The 20,761-nt window shown below is 47.6% G+C and overlaps 1 long non-coding RNA gene across 1 annotated transcript in view; it reads right to left on the bottom strand.

Moving 5' to 3' along the window:
* LOC144937013 (uncharacterized) overlaps nt 1-19,938 on the bottom strand; it is a 106,129-nt gene extending 86,191 nt beyond the window's left edge. Inside the window, exon 1 of the long non-coding RNA XR_013637550.1 lies at nt 19,880-19,938. This is a non-coding gene — a long non-coding RNA (uncharacterized LOC144937013). The remainder of the gene's footprint in view (nt 1-19,879) is intronic.
* Nucleotides 19,939-20,761: the final 823 nt, after the last annotated feature.

Consider the following 20,761-nt stretch of genomic DNA (forward strand, 5'->3'; position numbering starts at 1 on the left):
CTGCTAGTTTGGATGAGAGGTAAATTAAATGGATCTCATAAGTCCACCTGAAGACGGAAGTTTGTGTTGCCTCCGAAACGTCGTGATTTTTATTTTATTTTTATTTTACTTTTATTAATTTAAATTTTTTACCTACGTGACTTTACCGAAAAAAAAACCTAAGAATATCTCATAAGTCGTTCCGTGATATTTCCTTCCGCAGGCCGTTCTGCAACCTGGGCTAGGGAAGTGTTCCGTGGAAGTTCCAAAGGCACACTTTGTCTCAGGTCATTAGTTTCGCATACAGTGAAATTGAATTAAAATTGGGACAACAACAAAGGCATAAAACAAAAGGGAATGTGATTTTTGAATGAGCGATGAGGCTCATCACCACCAACTGGGGTGAGCTATATCCGATGTTCATTTGCACATTGACAAAATGTATTTGCTATGCACACGTTAATGCAATAGAGGACAGTATATACAGATAAGTCCCTCACTGCTTGCTGCATCGATCACCGTCAGTGGGCAACACAAGCAGCTGATCGCAACTCCTGGCGGCACACAGTCCACCAGGCCACCTCCTTCTTCGAAGATACCCGCAGGGCCCGTATGGAGGACAAAAGGAGAAGGAGGAAGAACCATGATCCCTCAGCACCCGTCCCAGATCAGACCTATACTTGCAGCCGTTGGGGCAGGACTTGCTTGTCCCGCATAGGCCTCGTCAGCCACCAGCGTGCCTGCAGAAGACGTGGATGTCCTTCCTAGATCTTCGTTCGCGAAGCTAAGCCATGAATGAATATAGATAACATATGCTGGACTTTTTTTATATTGTATCTTATGGACTAATAAAGAATCAGCTCATTTTCTGTATGACATTTCCCCCAAATTTATTTTTTACAGTCTAATATTCATACAGAGAAGCCTCAGTAAGTCTTCAAGACCATTTTTTTTAACGGGGGTTTAGCAGTTTTGCAAGTGGGAGAAAAACCACGCACAGAGGAAAACTCCTGGAACTCCGCACAGATAATCTTCACCAGCCTACTTGCTGAACTGGATATTGCTGCTTCTTGCAAGAGCTCAACTTGATCAGCCAAACCTGACCCTTAAGTAACCACTTTGCCCCTCGTAACCGACTGAGAAGGGGCGGCTTTTATGCAACATTGGTGCCAATATTATTCACCATTGATGTTAGCCGTGGCCGACAATCGAACCCAGGTCACAGTATTGACAGTACACCACGCTGCACCAACCCATTACATCATAAGGTCGCACTCCTTACACGCAAAGTGCTTGCCACAAATTAACCACAATGCCTTGCCGGTCATCCTCGCAGCAGCGCGGCTTTTGGCTCAACCATCGAAGAAAGACGGTCACCGCATCGCACGCTTTCAGATGAACTTCTGTGGCCGTCTGGAACGCTCTTCCTTCCGATATTAGAAGTCACTGGAGCTATGCACTTTTCAACTCACTTATTTAAAACTGCTTATTGTGTTTAGTTTGTTGTCATTGCCCCCCGCACCTCTGATTAGCGCGGTTGGCTGCATACGGTGCGAAAGAAGTTTTATTTGAAATATCCCACCTTCAACAGTTCGTATGGCTTCTCAAACACTGTACACACACACAGGTGTATGTACAGTACACATGAGCTCACAGGTGTATGTACAGTACACATGATCTCACAGGTGTATGTACAGTACACATGAGCTCACAGGTGTATGTACAGTACACATGATCTCACAGGTGTATGTACAGTACACATGAGCTCACAGGTGTATGTACAGTACACATGATCTCACAGGTGTATGTACAGTACACATGAGCTCACAGGTGTATGTACAGTACACATGATCTCACAGGGGTGTGTACAGTACACATGAGCTCACAGGTGTATGTACAGTACACATGATCTCACAGGGGTGTGTACAGTACACATGATCTCACAGGGGTGTGTACAGTACACATGATCTCACAGGTGTATGTACAGTACACATGATCTCACAGGGGTGTGTACAGTACACATGAGCTCACAGGTGTATGTACAGTACACATGATCTCACAGGGGTGTGTACAGTACACATGATCTCACAGGTGTATGTACAGTACACATTATCTCACATGTGTATGTACAGTACACATGAGCTCACAGGTGTATGTACAGTACACATGATCTCACAGGGGTGTGTACAGTACACATGAGCTCACAGGTGTATGTACAGTACACATGATCTCACATGTGTATGTACAGTACACATGAGCTCACAGGTGTATGTACAGTACACATGATCTCACAGGTGTATGTACAGTACACATGATCTCACAGGTGTATGTACAGTACACATGAGCTCACAGGTGTATGTACAGTACACATGATCTCACAGGTGTATGTACAGTACACATGATCTCACAGGTGTATGTACAGTACACATGATCTCACAGGTGTATGTACAGTACGCATGAACTCGACACGGATCTCAATTTCCTGCGGTTCGTCGCTGGCAGGCAACGTCGCTGCATAAGTGATGACATCAAATTCATCATCGTCGCTTCGAGGAAATATTTCAGTGCTCCGGTAAAATGATAAAAAAACACAGAGCTGTAAATCGCGTGCAACTTATCCGGGGTACAATTTGTCTGGGCAGTGGTAGGGGGAGGGGGGTGAGCACCAAATGGAGAAATTTTGAAAACGCGAATGTCCAAAAGACAGAATGTTTTGATTCTGTAATTGTGGATGGGTCGTGTTGTGGCCAAGTATTGCTAACAAAACCCATAGGGCAGTCATAGTGATTCATTACTTACCCATCTGAGCTTAATACTTTTTTTTAAAGAAAGATGCTATAGTGCTATTGAATGAAATATTTGTGCAATTATTATTTTTCATTTTTTTTTGAGCGCGCAAGAAATTCAAGTGCCCCCGAAAAACCTCCCCATGTTTATGAGGCTAAATCACTCAGCCTATGCTTGACAGATAACTTTACTTAAATCCAGATGAAAGTCCATTCCTTTTCCAAGTGAGGCCCAGGTCAAACAAAGCAATGCAGTGTCCCTGTTAACAAATAAAGAACGATTGTATTTCAATATACAACAAAATATGTTTTAACTGCCTTCTTTGTTACCTCCACTGCTAGATGACGTCCTCCACCATGCCGTATCAGTCCTAGAGGTTGCCTGACGACCAACGGGGACGTCTGCGCAAGAGAGATGGAGCGATGGGATCATCTTATGTGTAGGGACTGAATGCACCGCTGCATCACAATCCCGTGAGTGATGGCAATAGCTTGGCAGGGCCTTCACCTCACGGGTGGATTAATTATGGCTGATGTTGATAATAATGATTTCCCATCCTCTCCTTTGCTGATTACATCTCGCCCAATGTTGCACGATCTTCCTCTCTCCATCTCCAATACAGAAGATTTGCTGGATGCCCTCCCTGGGGCGGGCAATGAGGCTGCAGGCAAAATCACATCACCTGGGGAGTGACCTCTGCCCTCTGTGCCCGACGCCGTTTAGTTCACAGTAATCAGTGGACAATCGGCTGCATAAATGGTGACACCCATTTAAACATCACACGCAGAGCTAAAAATCCGTATGGACCCGATAACGATCGATGCAACGGCGACGTCGATACGCTTTTTTTTTGTCCCGCTTTGTAATTGTTTTCTGGCAGGGTCGAACGGAGGGCGATGGTGACCTTTCACAACTTAACTTTCAACATGCAGCTCATGAATTATGGAACAAAGTGAAACTCCGAGCCACTGTACTAGAGGGTTACGAAAAACAAGTGGACCTGGTAAAGCAAAATCAATGAGAACTCGTGGTGTGGTAACCAAGCCTCTGAAGCTTCTTGCCTCGATCTGAGCGTGATACCTTCCTCATCCCGTGTGCAATCATGCACAAAGTGATTAGGCTGTGCTTGCAAATATAGCACAGCAAATACGAGCCCCCATGATTACTGTAAACTTCAATTGGCCAATGATGCAATTGTTCCTTGCGGAGTAAAGACACTGAAAACATAGGCAGCGTTTCCCTATGAAAGTGAAAAGGTAAAAGTAGAGCTCTGAAATATCTTGTTCATGCCACTGCAATGTGGGCATCCACTAGAGAGAGCCTTGAATATGGTATATTTGGCCTACTCTTTCACGATGGCCAGACGTCTTGTAAGAGGTGAGAGTACCGACCCTTTACCCAACCACACGTGACCTGTCAATCGACCCTGCGAAGGAAACCCCATCACATTTTTATTGCAATTTGCCCAAATTCCAGCTCAATTTGAACGTCACGCGATGAATGTGGTAGTGCAGGTTGCAAAGTGCTGTCCTCTACTACGTGGGCCAGAGGCCAATCGAAGGGCTCTCAGAAGTAGTTCTGCGACATCCACTTCCACATCTGTGGCTATCCGCTTCTGTAGACCGTTCTCGAACACGGAGTGACCGCAACGCTCTTCTGCGCACTGCTCTGCTCCGTGAGAGATCGGGAAAAGATTCGCACTCTCGTGAAATTACTCCGATAGCACAATCGGGATGAGTAAAATATAGGGTGTGGAGGAGGGGGAGGTAGATGCAAAAAATGAAAACACAAAAACTGCTTGAAGCTCCAAAGAACACGATTGTATGCATGAAAACCCAGGCGTACGGTGACTTTGGGGCCAAAATTCTTACACGTTCGCCCAGCAGAGGTCGCCGCAGACAGTGACTCGTAGCGTCACGCACCGGCACACACTCCCCGGGGGGTGGGGTCTGTGTGCTGGGTGGGGTGCACGGGTGGGGGGAGGGGAACAGGAGGGGATAGGTGGGGGTTGTTGGCGAGGATGAGATGAAGGGTAGCAGGGGGGGGGTATCACCGATGCTTGAGCCTCAATCTTGCCCCGAGCGCTCGCCTTTAATTTGGAAACGATTTATTAAGAGGGTCAGCAGTAATAAAAGGGCCCAACGATTATTTTGCTCAGAACGATGGAATTGATTGCGATTGCTGAGCAACGGGGGTTGGGGGGGGGCTGGGAAGGTGTGGCTGACGACACGTGGAGAGGACCCTGCTTCTCCATCCATTCCTCGTTGCTCCTCTTCCATCCACCCGTTTCCCTTCGCCTCTCCCTCTCTTCATCCCTCTCCATCCCTCCCTCCTCCACTGCTGGCTCACCACCGAACCCCGGGCATGCTCTGGTAATGGTAATAACTGTCCCCATGGTGCAGGACTAAATAATTAAGCGCATCTGTCTGGTGCGCCGAATGGCCTGCGTGGGGGGAAGCTGATGTATAATATCGGCGGGGTTTGGAAGGCTGGAGAGATCGACACGAGAGAGAGAGAGATGGTGTTTACAAGACTCGCGGTTTTGCGAGAGGGCGCACTTAGGCTCCATACATGTATGTATGTATGTTGAACTTCTTTCACACCGTACGTAGCCAACCGTACTAATCGGATGTGCGGGTGAAGGAAAACAAACTAAACGCAAAAAGCAGTTCGAGAGACGTGCAAGGCTCCAGTGGCTTCCTAATATCGGAGCTAAAGAGCGTTCCAGACGGCCGCGGAGGCGCATCTGAAAGCGTGCGGTGCGGTAGCCCCCGTCTTCGTGATGCTTTAAAGACGCAATTAAAAAAAAACAATTAGAATTATGTCTGGATGTTGAACTTATTTCGCACCGTACATAACCAAGTGTGCTAATCGGAGGTGCGAAAGAAAACCTAGACCACTTGTTCTCAGCTGATGGACACAAATGATGGCTCGCTAATGAGGAGAGAAAAACAAACCGCTTTAAATTTACAGGTAAGTACGTCGCTAGAACATGGTATAGGTTTCAACACAACGCCAATGCAGCCTCTCTGTTTCATATGGTATTTGAAGAGCAACTGACACAATATTACAGCTGTGTGTTGGGATTGGCGATTAGAATGCGAAGGCATTGGGAGTTCACTCGGGTTCATCGCATCTGTAGCGCACGTGCAAGTCTGTACACAGCAGTGGGACAGTGGGCGGTCATGTGATGAACAGATTGCACTTCACCGCATTCACAATGATAACACGATGTTACACAATTTTTGTTCCTGTGTAGTATGTTATTTTGTAATTGCTTATGACTATAAAGTATAGAAAATGGCTATTTATTCCCACAAACGTTGCTTTTGTGACCAGGACAGTGATTTTTAGCAATTTACCTATTTTCAATGAGAAAACGGGCGGATGTGTATTTTCGTTCACAAAGTCAGAAGAAAAATAACACATGAATCAAAATTAACGTGTCTTTATACTAAAGTAATATAAAAATTACTACAAAATATTTAGAAGTTAGTAGTTTTTCGAGATTTACGATTATACTGTAAATCACTTTCACGAATCAGCCCTCTAATGTAGTCTTCCATCATGTTCTCGTTATAGAGTCCTTCATAGCGGCGTTCAAAGTCCAGTATATCCTGGTGGAAGTGCTCGCCTTGCTCCTTCGAGTACGCTTCCATGTTCTCCTTTAATTTATCAAGATGAGCATCAAGGATATGGACTTTGAGGGACATCCTACAGACCATTGTGCCGTAGTTCTTCACCAGAGTCTCAGCCAGCTCCACACAGTTTTCGACCTTGTGATTGCCCAGAAAGCCACGAACCACTGCGACAAAGCTGTTCCAAGCCGCTTTCTCCTTACTAGTGAGCTTCTTGGGAAATTCATTGCACTCCAGGATCTTCTTTATCTGTGGTCCGACGAAGACACCAGCTTTGACCTTTGCCTCAGGCATCTTAGGGAAGAAGTCTTGAAGGTACTTGAAGGCTGCCGACTGTACAGCTCTGACAAATTGTTTCATAAGGCCCAATTTGATGTGCAATGGTGGCATCAGCACCTTCCGGGGGTCCACCAGTGGCTCCCACTTGACGTTGTTCCTCCCCACAGAGAATTCGGTCCGCTGTGGCCAGTCCCGCCGTGGTAGTGCGCCTTGGTGTCCCTGCTGTCCCAAAGGCAAAGATAGCAGGGGAACTTGGTGAAGCTGCCTTGGAGACCCATCAGGAATGCCACCATTTTAAAGTCTCCGATGACCTCCCAGCCATACTCATCATACGTCAAGGCGTCCAGTAAGGTCTTGATGCTGTTGTAATCCTCTTTGAGGTGCACCGAGTGAGCCAGGGGAAGAGACGGGTACTTGTTACCATTATAGAGCAGCATGGCTTTGAGGCTCCTGGATGAGCTGTCAATGAAAATGCACCACTCATTCTGGTTACAGGCGATTCCGATTGCCTCGAACAGACTGGTCACAGTGGCAGAAGCAGAGCCCATCTTGACGGGTGAAGAAGCTGCAAAAAGGTTGGTGACGCTTCCTCTGATCTGCGACTTGCACACTTTCATCCAACAAGTTCCACTGCTTGAGCCGAGACGTCAAAAGCTCGGCATTGGAATTGGTGAGACCAAGATCTCTGATCAAGTCCTTGAGGTCTTTTTGTTTGGGATAGTTTTGGTTTCTCTCCTCAGCTCCACCTCTGAAATTGTCATCTGGATTTACAACGTCTTCCTCGCTCTCTGACTTGCTGCTCTCTTCTAAAGACGGATGCTCTCTCTCCGGAGGAGTGGGTACGGGGAGCTCATGGAAGTGTGGCACCGGGGCAATGGATGAAGGAAGGTCTGGATACGTTATAGCAGGTGCATTCTTTCCAGTCCGACGTTTGGAAGGGTCCACCATACAGAAGTAGCAGTTCCTTGAGTGATCAGTGGGTTCCCGCCAAATTCTTAGGATAGCGAACGTCATGGCTCTCTTTTCCCCTCTGTACCATCCTATAAAAATACATTTCACCCATGACTAATGCGTAGGAGATTTTCGCAACATTTTTCACATATATATTTTTTCAATAACATTGAAAATTGTAAAACATTTTAAAATTAAAAACTTTTACAATTTTCAAAAGGTTAACAATTTTTTTCACGGAAAATTCCAAGCAAAAATTATACATCTTATCTTCCAGAGTTTTTTTGCATTGCTCGCAGGTGAAATGAGGTGCCCAGGGTTTATCTTTATCCCCGACAGGCATGCCAAAATATGCTTTGTAGGCCTTACACATCTTAGCAGATGCTTCCACAGAGTACTTTTCACTCTTGTCTTGATAAATTGGCCACAGACGTAGCAAAATGCGTCTGCCGGATGCTTGCAGCCTCTTGATGCCATCTAAGAAAAATGCAGATATGTGTCCACTTAGGCAGCTGGAACTAAACTGAACTGGCAGGCTTAAGGCCCCTGTATTCATACTACAATTTATATTACTGGAAAGTTACATAATATTCTAGAAGTTACTCCAAGTTTAATTCAGCACTCAATCTATCTGGACTGTTCTGGAAAATAGGTAAATTCCAAAATACCTTTGTCCTGGTCACAAATGCAAGGTTTGTGGGGAATAATAGCCATTTTATGTACTTTGAGGCATAAGCATTTAGGAAATAACAATTACTACCCCGGAACAAAAATAATAATAAAAAATGTTACACAGTGTAATCATGTATAATTCAGTGCATTTGGTATTCGCGCCATTCGTGTAGCAAGAGGCTATTACGAACGCGCTGCTTCATAGACGTGGTCATTGCTCGTAGTAGTGTCACAGTCGGCCGGATGGGGGGGGGGGGACGATGCAGCCGCGTGGCGTCATCCAAAAATAAGTAAAATTGGAGATGAGCTTCAAATTTGTACCATGGTGCAGGTACACAATGGCCGACTGAGGACTGTTAACGTCCACTGTGCAGCAGATGGTGCGTATGTTACGGTTAATGATACACTCGCGGTATTAACCAGGGTGGCCTGCCAGGATCGAACCACGAACCTCTGCCGCATCCGGCTCATGCGCTCTACCCATAGGAGCGACCCTTTAATTTTCCAACACAGTGATATTTAAGTACAGTGCTACAGCCACGTGCCTAGGCCTAATTTTAAAGGCCATTTTCTCATTAATGAACATTCAAAATTGTGTTAAATAGCCCAGGACACAGAGCCCAGATACGTATCTACAAGATAAGAAGCACTTTGTTGTTGTTGTTGTTTTCCCTTCGGGTTGCACCTCCGTTAACATTGAGCTCACGTGCGGCGCTGCCACGCGGGGAGAAACTATACCACGGCTTTAACATATCAAAGTTCTAACCCGACGAAAAATAAAATGTCAAGAAAATAAATGCTCACTTAAGCAACATAAGGCTGCCGTGAGTCAGAGCAGCATCGGCAACGCAAAAGGTGGAGAGGGTTTATTTTTCTGCGGCGAGCGAGAGAGCGCAGTGGTTTCGAGACGCTTGCCCGCTGGCATGAATACCGCATCAAAGCTGGCAGATCCATTCTGAGAGCCACCAGACTTAAACACACACAAAGATAAAGATAAAGATCCCCCGTATAGCCTTAACAGGCTGTAGGGGCAAGTGCTGTTAGCGAGCACCTATGAAGGCCGGAACGGTACATGAGGGTGTGGGTGGCCAGCACCACGCCCGACCGCCTTTGTCTCCCCAGTGGCTATGTTTACACACAGCACCAGGTACTCATTTAAGGCTGAGTCGACCTAGGGGAGGCCCAGGACCGGTTCAGATAATCGTCACTGGTGTTAGCCGTGAGCGGGAATCGAACCCGGGTCGCTAGGTTCATAGCGCAGCGCGCTAACCGCTACACTACCGCTCCCCTTTTACACACACACACACACTCTCACACACACACAGACTTACACACATACACACACAGACACACACAGACACACACAGATCCTGTCTGTACAGCCACACAGACTGTTGGGGACAAGTGCTGTTATCGAACACCTATTAATGCTGGCAAGGTGTGTGATGGTGTGTGTGTGTGTGTCCTCCCATTGCTGATTATTGCGTACCACACCAGATACTCATTTTAAGGATGACTTGACCTTGGGGTAGGACAAGCTCTGAAATCATTTTCCAATGACGATCATTCCCTGCACACCCCCCCCTTCCCTCCCAGCATTTCAACGATATGTGATACCAAAAACAATTCCGGGTCTAGATTTGATTCATTAATTGTGTTTTGGTCACGTGTGTTTTTATTTTTGTGAAGACAATTTTGTTTACTGCCATTGTCCGACATTTACCACGACCATTAATTAGCCAAAAATAATCATCACGAAGCGTTTCTCATGGGTACGATTTGATGCATATATTGTGAGGGTCATTATCAACATCGCTGCGTGATGAAAGCCTTGGCACACCATCACCAACTGTCACGCTCCTGCGATGTTACAATTGTTAGCGTTAAAAAATGAATCCGTTTTTATCGATAAATTGGTGAATCATTACGTGCCGATTTTGATTTAAAGCTTTCGTGACTGCAGGGATTCATCTTCTTTGTTCTTTCGGTTAAGTCACGTAGAAGGGAAATAATAAAATAATAAAAATAAAACATTATAAAAAGTCTCACGACGTTTCGGCCACAACACAAGCAGCCGTCCTCAGGTGAATAAACAGAGCTGTCGGAAAGACTGTCGGAAAGACAGCTCTGTTTCTTCACCTGAGGACGGCTGCTTGTGTTGTGGCCGAAACGTCGTGAGAATTTCTATTTTATTATGTTTTATTTTTATTATTTTAATATTTCCCTTCTACGTGACGTTACCGAAAGAACCAAGAAGATTACGTGCCGAGCGACGAGTATTACGAACGATTGCAAATCAACCCCAAGATGCCGGAATTATCGGTCGACTACTAAAATTTCTGTGCCACTGTTCTTCCCAAACCCATGCACGCACACACGTACACAAAGATCCCCCCCCCCCTCCCGCCCATAGCCTTAACATACTGACTGCCATTGTCTCCCCAGTGGCAATGTTTAACACACCGCCCCAGGTACTCATTAAGGCTGAGTCGACCCACAGGAGTCCCAGGACCGGTTCAGATAATCGCCACCTCGCGTTGGCCGTGCGCGGGAATCGAAGTCGCGTGGCCGGGTGCGCATCGCAGCGCGCTAACCGCTGCACCACCGCTCCCCGCACGTACGCACACACACGCTGACACACACACACAAATCTGGTCACTGGTGGTCCCATGTGGATAATGTGCGCAGACCCGAATAATATTGCATGCTGCCAGCGCCGCACTGCACAACCCACATTTCCCTCTGCCCGCCTATCCACAAGCACTCGTCGACAGCACCCAACAGCGCCCGCAGCACCCCGCTCCGCGATGCCACTCCACGGCACCCACCCTCCTCCTCCTCCTTACCCCTCCCCTCGGCACCCAGACCTTCCTCCCGTAGCACCCACCAGCTCCCGATGTGCACCTCCGTCTGTCAACCCTGCGAACATGGTAAATTGCCATGGCGACAGTGCATCCAACTTAACTACCCCCCTCTCCCCCCCCCCCCCATAACACGTCATCCCGCACGCCCTCACACACACCTACACGACGTGGAGAATTGTCATCATTATTAACGCCATCATCATCTTCTTCATCAAAAGCTCCGCGCGTTTACCGGTGGCGGTGGCGGCACCTTCAGCGGCATTAGCATCCAAGCGAGTGGCGTCAGCGCCACCAATGTGGCGATGGTAACTTGAGCAGCGACCGACACATTAACAACAACTGACACCTCCGTCCCACCGGGCACGTTCTCAGGCTTTGGCTAGAGCTGGTCCCTGCTTCCGGCCTGCAGCGAACATGGTTCAGTAAACGCAGGTTGTTTTTTTATATAATCACGTGTTTTTTTTTAGTCCTCTGCCTAACCTTGAATATCGTCCGATCTTGTGGTCGATCTTGTCGAATGCTGAGCGAGCATCTTTATTCCATCGTGCTGATCATCCCTCCCCCCCTCGCCCCCCCCCCTTTCTTCAAGTCATCGAGTGGCACCTGAACTTGTCTTACGAATGTATTGCCTCAACATTCTTCCTCGTCAGAGTTTCCTGAAGCTTCATTCGGCAAGTCCCCCCCCTCCTCTGACAATATTCCCAATCCAGATCGTTTGCCATCTGTGCATTGCTTGAATCAAGACTTCTCTGCCCCAGAGCCTGTTCTAACACTCCCCCGTCACTTTTTCGTTCCATACAACTGACGTTCTCTCTTTGACACCATATCTACATCTTAAATCAAAATCTTCTCTTTCAACATATTCTCTCAGTGCCCATGTTACATAAAGGATTGATTTTTTTGTGTTTGGGAGAAAGTATACATTTTAGTGCATGTAAAGATGCATTGCTTAACCCATTAAAATAGATCGTTGTGCTCACGATATATGCATTGAATCATGCGTGCAAGAATGAATTATTTGTAACAAAAAACAATAATTAGCAAAATTACATGCCAATGTTACAATTAGGCGAATGGTGCAAAAAACGGGGCAAACAGGGATGAACAATACCAATGAGAAAGCAAGGACAAAACAAAAAATATAATTTACTTCTTAAAATTAGAATCACTTCCACCGAATTGTGACTCTTCACTGCAACATGGCAGCAGGTGGGCAGAATGGGGGAAATCATTACAAGTCTAAATATTACCCAACCGATCGCTTGAAGTAAAATCAGATTTTTGTTCAAGTGTATATTTCAAAAAATACATTTAGGAAAATAGTCCCCGTGGCTTATCTCAAGCGTTCTCTTCTCTCTCTCGATGGTAACCGAATGAAAGTGAGAGATGAAACAGTGTCAAGAGATGCACTGTGCGCCTGGACTAGCTATCCCACGGCTAGAAGCATGTCTTCCCAGAAACATCCGATTCATGCCGTGTGGGGGGAAAAAAAATCCAAGTATAATTAATGATGTATCAAAGATTACTCTGTCAGCACTTTGTGAGGTCGTGATCCTGAAAGGTGGTATAAAAATGTAATGTTCTTGTTATTATTACATCGCAAAAGTTATCTCGCTCACAGATGTGGCTAAAATTAATCAATTTTTCAAACAATGGATTTAGTCTGCTTTGATTATAGCAAAGAAAATAATTTTACAAGACTGAAAATATCGCCCTCCCTCCCTCGTCTGTGATGTTTGATATTTTACATATTCTCATTAAAGCTGGTCTTGACATACATAGCGGCCTGGGCGAATATATATTGCACCCCAAAGAGCTGCTTGCCAGCAATAGGATGGGGAGCTTGTAGCAGCAGCCAATGTCTGTGTCAAGCTACAAACATGTATCCCTCTATTTAAGACCGAAAAGGGAGGATTTCTCCACAACTCTGACTGTCGCCTGATGGTGCTGGTTGTAATTCCTGGCAAAACGTCGAACTCCAATTGTACATTTCGTGGGTTTACTCTCCAACACACCGGTGTGCTGTACTAGTAACGAATTGGCACGTTCTGTTCACGTGACAAACCTTGCCAATTGGCTGTGTCGGGTGGTGGCGGGTTTAACGACACAACATTTATATTTACGTGATCTAATATGGATATTATTGGTCGCGAAAGCCCTACGTGCTATAAACATTTCTAGCGGGGGCCATCCACGCCGCAAACACCGTGGCGACGTCGCTGCAATCCACACAGCGTCTACTGTCGGAATTGAACATGTGTGAAGGACCTTAAACATTCAACGATGCCATCAACTAAACAAACTGTAGCAAACATGCCATGCGACAAACGAAGAAGAATATAGGCATGGCATTCACGTTGGTTGTTTCGCCCGTCTCGTATAATAATTCCCGCATGCCATAGCCCGCATCTACGCTGAAGTTAATCATCAATTAGACCCCGTGAACAGGATTCTGGCTCGAATAATAAGATAATAAGATCTGCCCTGTTGGAATTATTTCGCTTTTTTGATGTTCATTGTTACAAAAAAATAAGTTATGAAGTTGGTGTAGCAGTTTCACGTTTGCAGTTATGTATTTTTAAAGGGCAGCCGACTTTTCCATGGAAATACAATTTAGGTGCACTGGCTGGCCGCAATAACTCACGTGGCGAGCATAATAAGTCGACGGTGGTTGGTACCTTGTCGTTTTCTCTCGTTTTGTAAATATGTGAATGTGTGCACGTGTGTGCATAACTCCTGCAGAGTATTGTGTATGGGTGGGTGGTGGCGCAATGGTTAGCGCACTCAACTACGAAACCCGGCGACCTATTCCCGCTCACGACCAAACACAGTGGTGGGTATTTGAACCCGTCCTGGGCCTCCCCTAGGTCGGCTCAGCCTTAAATAAGTACCCGGTGTCGTGTGTACACATAAGCCGGGCATGGTGTTGCCCACCCACACCAGCTCGTGTGCCGTTTCATTCTTCGAAAGTGCTCGCTCGCAGCAATTGCCCCAACAGTCTGTTAACGGCATAACGGGGGGGGGGGGGAATCTTTGTTTTTAAGTACTGCAGCAGTGGCGTATAGTGGTTAGCATACTGCGCTTTCAACCCGTTGACCCTAGTTTGACTCCCAGTCATGGCTAACATCAAGAGGGAAATATCTGAACCAGTCCTAAGCCTCCCCTAGGTCAAATCAACATCGATTGGTGAGGTGGGTATGCACTTTAGCACTGGGGAGAGAAGGGCAGCTGTGCTTCAAGCTAGGCACATCACCCCCTTGAGTGCTGTGCCAGCCCTCGTAATTGTCCACTAACAGCACTTTCCCCAATCGTCTGTGTCGGCTATATGGAAATCTTTTTTTTTGTAACGGAGGTTTTTTTCCGTTGATTGGACTTGCTGACGGCTGGTATCATTTGTGTCAAAATCGGCCTCTCTTCACTTGATTAACTGGGCCTGTGAAAGATTCTGTAAGGCAGCTGACGTCAGCCAACCTGCAACAACAACGGACGGCAGATGAGCCATGCTCGCAACAACAGGTGGATCGTCGGGAGGCTAAAACGCAGCAATTTGAGAGAGCGGGCATTGTGCAAAATACATCTACCAGTGACGATGGCGGTACCTGCCCTGCCGCGCCATATGAGACGTAACTTACATCCCAGGCTCACCAGCAGCGAAATTGCATTCTCAGTGAAAAAAAAAGAAACTGCTAAACCCCAAGCGGTGGCCTTTGCAGTGGGTACTTCAAGAGATACATCACTCTATGGGGTCACCCGCTTAAGAAATTGACTTATCAGGGGCGGCCACCAGCTCTATGCTGTGTGTACGCCACTGCCCCCGGTCGTTCTCCCACAAAACGAAAGTGCGGAGTGGAGTGCAGCCGGTGCCCACAGACGCCTTCGCAACCCGCAGGCGACGAACTGCCGGACACGGTGCGGACAAACATCGCCCTTCCTTTCACCACTCGCCCCTCCGTCTCCCTCCCCGTCCTCCCAACCAACCAACCAACCACCCGCCCACCCTCCTTGTGGTCCACGAACACGGGGCAAGTTGTTAAGCTAGCTCCGACAGGGAGTTATCTCCGTCGCGCACATGAATGAGTGTGCATACACCGCTCCATTCAGACGCGCGGCGTTCACGCCTCTCGTTTTTTTTACATTCGGGATGGGGCAGCGCCCGAACGCAATCCTCCACCTCCGCTCCTTTGGTCGAGTAAGTAAAAAAAAACTGCCGAGACTTTTATCCTTAAAATAATATAGATGTGTATTAATTACGCGGCATAAAATCGAAACAACGGGGAATCTCTTTGGTTCAGCGCCGCGGGTAATTATTTATGAAAAAGGTCATTTCCATGCAAACTAATGAACGCCACGATCAGATGTGGCCACATGCAGAAATGCCAAACTCATTTGCACGCTCTCTTTCTCCTCTCCCCACCCTCTTCTCACTTCCCTTCTCTCTCCCTCTCTGTCTCTCTCTCTTCATCTTCCACGTCTTGGTCCCAAGTCTGCGCGTGCATGCGCGCACAAGCGAGCTTTTTTCGGTGGTGCAAATGTAAAACCAGGGGCTAATTAATTAGCGCTAATTAACGCAAACGCCGTGGCGCGGTGGCTGCTACTTGGGGTCAGTCCATATCACACTGGTCGTTATCTGTGACTAACGATGGCGATGCTTTATCGCCAGAGTTAGACGTAGGAGGGCGGTGTTGGCGCGATGCTCAAACAAAGTGACTGACGGTTCCCGCAGGGAGACCCAAGGGACGGCTTCCATGTTCATAGGCCAGGGCCAAGACAAGCCAAAGGACAGGACAGGTGCAATGACGAGAAATGATAGCGGTACATGACGAACTGGTGAGAAAACTAGAGCTTGGTCGCTTTACTTCATGACACATTATATACATCCTTATTATGGTTGTAATAAACTAAACCATAAACTAAACAGTTTTTTTTATTTTACCAAAGTCCACTGAGCTGTATAGCTATTTTTTCGGAAGTGTCCCGGCCACAAATGATAGCTCGAGGAAGTGGCTTATCACGTGGAAATGTATAGCAGCCACATACTCGAAACACGCGCTGATTCTAAATGTGGAGGGAAAACCCAGAGGACCCGGAGACAAAATCCACTCGACCACAGGGATAGAGACACGCAAACTCCAAATATACAGACGACGCGGTCGGGGTCGACCTTACGACCTTCTGCGTGCCAGGCGAGGGAGTGAACATATCGCCCAAGCGGTGCCCGTAATTGTTCGCACACTGCACTTAGCGCTGCAATAGCGATTACACTGGTCACCACACTTTTTCTGGCATAAGGTATTCCAACGGTTTTAATGTAATTTTGGGGTGCTGATTCCAAATCTGGCATCAGTTTTTGTCTATTACATATATTGCATTTTCAATAAAAACTGCAGAAGAAAAATATTAAATAAATGTGGATATCTACATAAAATGATATTATAAACACACTATCCTAAAAATACAGCACCATATTTTAACACTAAAGCAGTCACTGACTCGCAACAACTTGCAATCATAAGTGACAGAGTTAATTTCGGGTAAAATCAATGAAAATGGGGTATGCCGATAGCAGAAAAATGAGATGTGATAGAGCAAATCTGAGATCACATTTGGAATCAGCACCCTGAAATTAGTCTAAAACAGCTGCAAAAGTCCAGGCCAGATTTTTTTGTTGTTGTTGTTGACCAGTGTTATCAATCCGCCGGTCGACGGTTCGATTCACTCTCCCAGCGCACCAGGTTAACCAATAGTGAAAGTGTCGTACAATCCGACCCCGTGACCCCCCCACCCCCCACCTCTGTCCAGCGAGCAGTATAACAATGAGCACACCACAGACAGTAGATGGACAGGTCGTGTGTGTGCTGCAGTAGAGTGTGAGAGCTGTCCGCTGTTCCAAGACGTTTGACCAGCGTCGAGGAAGAGGCCAAATGCCCTCTACGATGGCTCTCTCGCGGAGGCGCTATCCAACAGCAGTTGCGAGCAAGAAATTGCAGGGCTGCACCTTTACCTGTTTTTTATTATTATTATAATACTTTAAACGTTTTACACCAAAATTGACAACCGACGAAAAAGTGAAAAGAGGGCAAGACGTCGCCATATATAGTAAGGGACAAGGACACAAGCTGGCCGACTCGATTTTTTAAAATGATAGGCTAGGACCAGTGTTGGGTTCGCTAGCCCAGTCACCAACGGCCGTGTGACATTTGGTTTGTCATCTTATTGGTTCTTTCGGTAAAGTCACATAGAAGGAAAATAATAAAATAAGAAAAAATAAAATAATAAAATAATTGAGAATATTTTTCTTATGTTTTATTTTTAATTTTATTTTTATTATTTCCCTTCTACGTGACTTTACCGAAAGAACCAAGAAGATGAATCCCTGCAGTCACGAAAGCTTTAAATAGAAATTTATTTGGTTTGTCGTCACTTTATGTCATAATCTAGCTCGGACGATGAAAATGTAAAAGTTTGACTGACGTGCGAAAACACTCCGCACGGCACAGAATATGTATGCTCCGAGTGTGCATGAATACGACGAATTTAACCGGCTTCAGACGTCGTTCCGTGACATCATCTGTCAGAGCCGATCTCTCACTCAAGGTCACTGCGCTCGCTGCGAGCATTAAGACGTGGAGGTTCTTCATCTCGTGGCACGATGCCTACTGCACAATTAAATACAAACTGTGGGGTGAGGTGGTGGGTGGGGGAGGGAGGGAAGAGTAGCATTCTCAAGCGAGGAGGAGGAGGGGGATGAGGAAGTGGCGTCACTTGTACTGCTCGTGAAACATTTAGAGACAAAACCCGCGGCTTAGAGTAGGTATGCAGGTGAGAGACGGAAATCGAAGTGTTCAGAATAAGCACGGGGCTTTGGGTAGGATGTGTCGTGGCTAGAAGGGGTTTGATGGCCGACGGTTAAGAATAGCAACGGACTGGCAGCCAATGAATGGAACGCATCCAAGAGGGGCTATAAAACGAGGAGACGGAACGATGAAATCAGCTGGGCTGTGCAGACGCGAGCTGGATTGTTGTTATATGGCAGCACCGTGAGAGATGGCGACAACGTCGTGAGATATGGCCAATAACCACCCAGTTTCACACACGACGGGGGCCGGGCCTTCATCCAGCAGTGGATTTAGAAAGAGGTGTACATGTGTCACTGGAAACACTCCTTACAGCTTCCGTTACCGATAATCGAGGAGGGGGGAGGGGGTGAATTGCCCAAGCAGGAGCACAGTTGCAGCTTGTTGCAAAGATTCGCGGTTGAAATCCAGCGGCTACCCTGGTTAACTCTGCGGGTATACGAATACAAAATGACAGTACGTACAATCTGCGTCACAGCGTGTTGTTCAAAAAACAGTGCGCAGGTCGTCACGGGCCTCATTTGCCAAGATAGAAAATGACTCTCAAATTACCAAATTGGAAAGAGCCACAAAGCAGTATCGTCCCTTACTGTGAATTAACTATAGTCATCTGCGAAATATAGCGCCAATGAGATCGCCTTGCGCTGTTAGAAGAATGAAAGGGGAGAAACAAGAGGAAGGGTATTCAGAGTCGTTTCCTCCAGAATGCGAACCCCCTGCAAGTGAAAGGCGAAAAGGAGAGAGAGCCAAACGTGGCGACCAATTGCCCGCGCTTTCGCTACAAAAAGAGGCTGCGGCGAAAACGAACTTCAGTGTTTTTTGGGGCACTTCGTGACTCTTGGACACCTGGGCGTCAACTTTGCACCTACGCCAACAGGAACTGGGCGCTGCAGGTTGGCGGCACGGACCCCCTCGCGCTCACACACACACACACAGAGAGAGTGATACATGATAAGGCGACCAAAGGGAACACGAACCATCCCATTGCGGAAGACCCCGGGTGCAGGTGTCGCCATGAAACGCACAGAGGACATCCGACCGCGTCTCCCAAGCAACAAGCCTCACAGGGATTCAGGGCAGCATCCGCACAGGGATTTATTTTTTGTTTAGCCGAGTGGGCAGGGGGGGGTGAGAGAGGGGGAGGGTGGGAGGGGGGGCGAAAGGAGGCCACGTGGGAGGGGAGAAGAGTGGGGAACGTCGCACGCGAGGCTGATGGGCAACAAAATATCGAGCGGGCGTCTCGCCATGTGCTCATTAGGCAGATTGCGTCGCCATGGCGACTGGGCGGCGCGGTGATGATGAATGTGCGCTACATGAGCCTCGCAGATTTCGTGAGGGGAGCCGGCTGGATTGGGGGAAGGAGGGGGAGAGAGGGGGGGATGGTAGGGTCGAGGGGAGCACGGAGGGACTGTGGCTAAATGAGAGATGTGTGTATTTTAAATAGAGACGTGTTTTTTTGTTTGTTGCATTCGGGATAACGAGGGAGCGAGTGGATGAGTCGCGGAGAAGGGGCAGAAATGTGCGTCGGGGTCTGCCAATGGTGACAACTCGCAAGCGCGCGCGCGCGCGTGTTAGCAGCACGGGACAGGAACGCGCGCTGATTACTCAAAAAATTATTGTTGCCAAAAAATAAAATAAAAACCCCAGCGTGCATTTTGACGATATCCGAACGTCGGGAAATGTTTTTTTTTTATCGGCGCACGATTTTGCAGCGGTAAATGATGCGCGGCGCATCCGCGAGCCCCGCGCGCAAGATCGCCGGGTGCGGATGCACAAAACAAGAGCGAGTCCCCGGGTTTCCTTTGCTCACCACACGCGCACCGCACAAAACGCGACCTTGGACAGAGCACCTCACCGGCTGATTGACGTCATCGCAAAGAATTCCCCAGGGAGCTCGCAGAGACAGAGAGAGAGAGAGAGGCCGGTGCCACTGTATGCTGCTGCTGCTACTGCGTGCATCAAACATGTCAGAGATGATACGCAGCGTGCGCTGCAGGGTGCAAAGATGGAGGGGGAGGAGGTGGTGGGAGGGAGGCGTCCTTCGATAGATTGTTAAATAATGTGCACCCGCCGCCTTGGACACGAGTTAATTGCTTAACCCTTTTGTTAAGTTGGCGCCAATCACGCACCCTCTCGCCGACTGAATGAGCGCATGGATCCTTCATCAGTCTTAATGGATACCTCCTGCAACGCTCTCCCTTTTTCCCACCTCCCCCCCCCCCCCCAAATGTCCACCGATATCGCCGCTGCTCATTCCATTCCTCGGCAAAGTGGGTGTGTGGATATGCAGAGGTCGGAGAGTGCAGCTTCGTGGTTAATTAATTTGGCGCTCGTTCCATTCCTGGCCCACAGTGTCCAAGATCCTTACTCTACTCCCCCCATCCCTCTCGCTTCGACCCAGCCCTCCATCCCCAACACCCAACATCACCGCCCACCACCACCAACACCACCCCCATCCAGCATCACCCCCATCCAGCATCACCCCCATCCAGCCCCACGCCGCACCGCCTGCGTCCCTCGCCAACCTCGCGCCTCTGCGCTTTAATTATAACTTTGCATTAAAGTGGCATTTTGCGCAACCCACGCTACGTGCGGGCAGATCGATGGTTTCCACTTCTGCGAAATAATGTTGGTAAACCGCCAGGCAGCCAACGCACTCTCCCTCCTCCCTCCCTCCCTCCCGACTCACCTCAAAGACAAAGATCCCCCGCAAAGACACTGAAGTTGGTAAGCCAAG

This window comes from Lampetra fluviatilis, chromosome 18, assembly GCF_964198595.1.
Source record: "Lampetra fluviatilis chromosome 18, kcLamFluv1.1, whole genome shotgun sequence".
In the NCBI taxonomy this organism is placed as follows: Eukaryota; Metazoa; Chordata; class Hyperoartia; order Petromyzontiformes; family Petromyzontidae; genus Lampetra; species Lampetra fluviatilis.